General features: G+C 41.7%; 1 long non-coding RNA gene across 1 annotated transcript; it reads right to left on the bottom strand.

The window, feature by feature from the left end:
- Window positions 1–4,903: 4,903 nt before the first annotated feature.
- Window positions 4,904–6,350, bottom strand: LOC123092343 (uncharacterized). Its single transcript, XR_006444484.1, has 2 exons — window positions 5,564–6,350; window positions 4,904–5,469 (listed from the first exon to the last, which is right to left on the bottom strand). It is a non-coding gene; the product is annotated as an uncharacterized lncRNA (long non-coding RNA).
- Window positions 6,351–6,356: the final 6 nt, after the last annotated feature.

Here is a 6,356-nt window from a genome sequence, read left to right as displayed (position 1 = left end):
AGCTACTCCGGTAGGGTTGACGATGGTGTCGGTGAAGCGGCTCTGGTAGGGTTGAGGAAGGTGTCGGCGAAGAGGATCAGAGGCCGTCGACGGGGGCGTCGGTGGGCGGCTCCGGGGGGTTTGGATGAAGAGTCTCCGGTGGGGAGTACGAATGAGCCATTGCAGGTGCGCTGCGGTTGACGAGAGTGTCGGTGAAGCAGATCCGACACCGTGGACAAGGTCGGCACTGAATGGGCTATGATACAGTAGTGGATGAGCAGTCTACTTGTTTCTAGGGGAGGGGGAAGGGGTAGATGCGGCCGCAGAAGCAGATCCGGTGAGGTGGACGCCGCTGGCAGTGAATGGGCTCTGGTACGCCGGTGGATGAGCAGTCTAGGGTTTCGAGAGGGAAGGGGTAGAAAGGCCGATGAAGTATGGACGGTGTGATGTAAGATGCTCTGGTGTTGTGGAGTTAGTCGCTTTTGCGGGAGGGGAAGAGGAAATGGGGGTGCCATGTGGTGGGGGGAATCGGAAGTTACCAAAGCAACCCCAGCCTATTATGTAGATGAGGGCGGTATTGTAACTGTTGGTCTCCTGGACCAAGGACATAGCCTCCATTTCATAAATTGCGTACCCGTTGAATTCATATATAAATATTGCATATATTACTTCATAATAGAACCTTAAATCATCCAAGACTAATGAATTTGAATACAAGAGTAACAATGGTGCATGTACATGATAGCTACATTGGTTGTTTGAAGAAACATCACTGTAACTTTGGCATGCACAACTGAAAAGGTTTATTTAGATAGAAAAAATGTGATATGTGAGTGTCCACTCTTTATATCGTTGAATCGATATTGTACCTTTGGCCATGATACGAAGTAGATATTGATTTATGTTCAAGCGATGCACGTCCACGATCGCTAGATAGTGATATGTGAATCAGTTGTGCAATCTCTCTCACACGCATACATATCTCATTTCCCTGTGGGCATCAGAATCACACACGTGCACTTCGTGTATTTCTCTCCCTCCGTCAAGGTTAGAATTCGTCTTTCTACTCCGTCCTACAAGTCTCTCACACATAAACACACACGCTCTCTCTGTCGAACACGCCCACCCCTTTAATTCCGCCACCCACAGCCACTAATGTCTCAAAGTATAATTATGTCTCTCACACATATGCCTAAAGTTAACTCGAGTTCCGGAACCATATGAATACATACAATGGGATTCCAGCATAGCACCTTTTGTTTTGAGATTTTGCTCTCTCTCCCACACACACACACGCGCGCGCGTGATACGTCTCCAACGTATCTATAATTTTTGATTGTTCCATGCAATTATATTATTTTGGATGTTTATGGGCTTTACTAAGCACTTTTATATTATTTTTGGGACTAATCTATTAACCGGAGGCCCAGCCCAAATTGCTATTTTTTGCCTATTTCAGTGTTTCGCAGAAAAGGAATATCAAACGGAGTCCAAACGGAATGAAACCTTCGGGGGAGTTTTTTTGGAACAAACGCAATCCAGGAGACTTGGGGTGGATGTCAAGAAGCAAACAAGGAAGCCACGAGGTAGGAGGGCGCGCCCCATTGGGTGGGCACGCCCCCACCCTCGTGGGCCCCTCGTGGCTCCCCTGACCGACTTCTTTTGCCTATATATATATATATATATATATATATATATATATATATATATATATATATATATATACACTATTCTGATCACGGGATAAGAATAATATTCTGATCACAACCTGAACTGCCCGAGTAACGCGCCTGAACTTCTCTTTGTACGAACCCGACCTTCGGGCTATCTTCGCAATCGCGCCTTCTACCGCGAGTTTTTCTGGTTAATCGTGATCCATGTGATGTAAGTGTAATCTTCAAATGATTTTTAGCAACTAAATATTCGTTTTAGGTAGGAATATCGCTCATAGGCGGATTTTGCACTTGGGTCGTGAAGAACTCGCGTTTTTTGCGATTTTACTGCCAGAGTTGTTCGACCTGAACTTCCCCTTGTGCTAGGTTGAACTTCCCGCAACATTGCCCAAATAGGGCTTGCTATATACCATTGGAAAGCTATGGACACGAGTATCATGACCCAAGTTAAATTTTTCGCAAAATGTAAGCGGTTTAAGAGCAGTTTTGAAAACTGTTTTTTCTTCACACACAAAACGTCAATCGTAATTTCGATCGCATTTCTAAACCATTTATCAGAATGAGGCATATAATATGGCGTTGGAAAGCTGCTGCAAAACCGCTCCTTCCACATGTTTAAAGTTTTTTCTAATTCCCTATGGTTGGAGAGTAATTTGAAAAAATGTAAAATTTCGTAAACCGAACAGCTGAGTTCGTTTTTTCGATGTCATTTCTAAACGGCTAATCCAATGGAGGCATATGATATGGCGTTGGAAAGCTTATGAAAATGCGCTACTTCCTCATCTAGAAAGTTTTTTTTCTAATTTTGAATGGTTTAAGAGTAATTTAGAAAATGATCCAATTCCTACCCAGTTTGTATTTTCGAGCTAATGTTTTAACTGTGCGTCCGAATGCAGCAAATGATATGGTGTTGGAAAGCTTGAACAAATGCAAAACTTTTTGGTATGTATTGTTTCCCCAATTCTTTACGGTTTTAAGTTAGTTTCGAAAATGGTGAAAACGTATTTTTGCCATAATTTCTACAAACTTTATCGGAATTGGGCAAATAATATACCGTTGAAAAAGCTACGGAAAATGCGAAACTGTTTCATGTTGACGTTATTCTCTGATTCCTAGCCGTTTTCAAGTAATTTCAAAAACGGCGGGACCATTCGTTCTGCCTCTGCCGCGAAACAGATTCTTTGAAAATGCACCGCGTGAAGAACCTGAACTTCTCGGTGCGTGTACCTGAACTTCACTCTGTTTTTCACGTGATTTTTTTGCTCGTAGAACTTCATCCACTGCTCGTAGCTCCCCATCCCACTCACGGGAATTGAGCGGGTGATATACCGACGGAAAGCTGCTGTAAACACGCAACTTTCCCGTGTTGATCATTTTTTCATACTCGCGACGATTTTGAAAGTTTTTCATCTGAAATTCATTTAGCATAGTAGTTGAACTTCCTACTGTTTTCACGTTGAACTTCTGGGACGTATTTTTGTTTGTAATTTTCTCATCCATTCGTAAGTGTTACACAAATAATATTCCTTTTGTATAAACGTCTCTCACAATAAAAATTTTAACTTTCTCCGACCAAGGACTTCAAAATTTTGAGTTTTCTATAATCATTGAACTTCTTCATCTTTTTAACATGTACTTCCTGGTTTTATTTCTTAATCTTTTATTATGAATTTTGAAGTGCTCTATTTTTAATAGTTGAACTTCGTGTTATTTTATTTTTGAACTTCCTGTTTGCATTCTTTAATAATTAGGAAAATCTGAGTTTTCTATAATCATCGAACTTCTCCATATTTTTAATATGGACTTCTTGAATTTTTTTTAATCTTTTTTTATGAAATTTTGAAGCGTTATATTTTTAAAAGTTGAACTTCATGTTATTTTATTTTTGAACTTCTTGTTTCCAAATCTTTAATAACGAGGGAAATCTGAGTTTTCTATAATCATCGAACTTCTCCATCTTTTTAATATGGACTTTTTGGTTTTTTTTCTTAATCTTTTTTATGAAATTTTTGAAATGTTCTATTTTAAAAAAAATAACTTCTTGTTATTTTATTTTTGAACTTCTCGTTTTCATTCTTTAATAACGAGGAAAATCTGAGTTTTCTATAATCATTGAACTTCTCCATCTTTTTAATATGGACTTCCTAGTTTTATTTATTTTAGTAATGGGAAAAATCCTGAACTTTCTGAGTTACACAAGCTGAACTTCTTGGTTTAATCTTTAGTATCAGGGAAAATCAGATTTTTTTTAAAAAACGGGGAGAATCTTTTTGAAAACTTTTTTTTTGTTGTTCTCTTATTTTAATTTGAACTTATGAGTTATTCTTTAGAACAAGAATCTGAGGTTTTTATAAACTTTGAACTTCTCTCTTATTTTAATTTGAACTTCTTAGTTTTATTCTTTAATATCAAGGAAAATCAAGTTTTTTAAATTTCTTTGTTATAAATTTTTGAACTTCTTTCGTATTTTATAAATTTTAAAGTGCTTTATTTTTTGTTTGGAATTCTCACTTTTCATTATTTAGCAATGAAAAAAATCTTAGTTGTTTTAAACAGCAAACTACTCTATTATTTTAGTTTGAACTTCTACGCTTTTTTATTTTGAACTTCCATGTATTTATTTGAGAAATGGGGGAAATAAAATTGATCCATTATACCCTATAAGGAATTTTACGATTTTTGTTTTTAAGTTAAACACGTATGATTTTTTCCTTTTTGCTACATATCTAGGTTTTTCGTACAATTTGTTTGTGAAATTCCTTTTTTTTGTTTTCATGAGAGACCTTCTATTTTTTGCGTGAAAAGAGGTGGGACGCGAGTACTAGAAAATTTTAAATTTATTTTATTATTTTGAGCTTCCAGATTTGAACAGTTCGAACTTCTCATAATTTTTTCTACGAACATTTATTGGGTTTGTCTTTTTTGTTTTCTTTTTTGTTTTTATGAACAATGTTTTTATTGGGTTATTTTTTCCACATGCTCGCATACAGCTATTACTTATTAGGAGCTAATCGAGGACACTAGAGCACATTGCATGGTCACACATATAATCTTTCTTTTTTTCTCATGTGTTTTGAAGTGAGAGACTAAATGATATATACTTGTTTATCTCATTGAAGTTTTTGGCTTTTTTGAATGTTATTTTTCTTGTTTATTGTCAGGTATTTCATATTTTTATGTTCCAGTGTGAATCGGAGTTAAAAAAGACAAGCTTTATAGCTAATCATGAGCACTAGGTAATAGAACATTGCTTTTTCTTTGAACCACAAATTGTTTTTATCACTGAATAGTAACACACATTCCTTATCCTCTCACACACAGCATGTTTCATATCCACACCATGTAGGCACACTACTCTTTTATCTCTTTCACTCCATAATTTTCTTGCTTTGTCTTCTTCCTGGTAATGCCTAAATTGGTTGTTCAAGCAAAACAAACAGTAGTAGCTCGGTGCTGGCTATTTTTCTCTGTTGGCAGTAGAAGAAACACAAGAATTAAAACAGTCTCAGGAGGAAAATGGAGCTGCAGCCGTAGGCTACACAACACAGTAAAACGTTGTTGTTGTCAGTGCTCCACCAGCTGAACTTTCGCCCCACGCCAAGATGAACTTTTCTGAACCTAAAGAGCGGGGAGATGCAGGCAGCAGTGGGGCACCACCTCGGTAGCCTTCGACGGTCGGTGCAGGCCAACCCGGTAGATCAAACAGTCCAGAACTCCAGATTTAGACGACATGCAACTCGAGGAGACCGTGACCTGCAGCTGGCTAGCACGGCGCCTGCTAGTATTTCAAACGGCCGCAGTAGTCTCCATGGTACACCTGAACTTCAGACATAAAAAATCAGGAGCTCCTTCTGTAGATTTGGGAACACTGTTTGCTGTAGATCAGAATCAATTAGATAAAGAATTAGCACCTAGTGATAGACAAACATCAAATAGTTAGCCGTGGACATAAAGCATAGGCAGGGTGCAGGGCAGGGCTGAGCCGGCTGGGAGGAGGCAAGGTTCAGGGCGGGACGCGCAGCTGCGCATGGGAGGAGGGGGTGCAGGGCAGGGACCAGCAGCGGTGCACTGGAGCAAGCGGGGTTCTGGGTGGGAACGCACGGCGGTGCCCGGGAGGAGCAGGAGGGGCTGAAGTCCAAACCCACCTCGCCCTGAAGGAGATGGCAAGCCTCGCGCCGGAAGGAGGCTAGGCGACGGCGCGCCAGGAGGAGGTGGGTACGGTGGCCTCGCACCGGGAGGACGAGAGGTGGCGGCGCGTCGAGAGGCGGCACGCAGGGAGGAGTCAGGGCGGTGGCGCGCCGGGAGGAGGCGGGACCGATCGTGCGCGTGGAGAGGGAGTGGCTTCCAGTGAGGTCAAAGCGGCCTCCGGTGGAAGGTCAACGGTACCCCATGCTGCGGTTCGAACACCACTGCGGAGGAGGGATTTGAGCGCAGGTCCTCTGTGGCAGTGCGTGGTGGATGGATGTGGTCGCCGGGATCCAGGAAACGACCACGGGCACCGGCCCTCATATGAAGGGTGGGCGGGGCACCCCGAGGAAGGCAAGACGGTGGGCCGCGGTGGTTGGTCGGATCAAGGCGACGGTGGCGGTTGGCGGAGCGCATGGAGGGAGGGCCGTTGCGGTTGAAGCAGGGGGAGACGGCCACCATGCTTGAAGCAGGGGAGAGGCGGCCGCCATGGTTGGATCCTGGTGGGAGCGGCGGAGG

Source organism: Triticum aestivum, chromosome 4B, assembly GCF_018294505.1.
Source record: "Triticum aestivum cultivar Chinese Spring chromosome 4B, IWGSC CS RefSeq v2.1, whole genome shotgun sequence".
In the NCBI taxonomy this organism is placed as follows: Eukaryota; Viridiplantae; Streptophyta; class Magnoliopsida; order Poales; family Poaceae; genus Triticum; species Triticum aestivum.
Note: the sequence above shows the minus strand (reverse complement) of the source record. Positions and strands in the feature narration are given on the sequence as shown.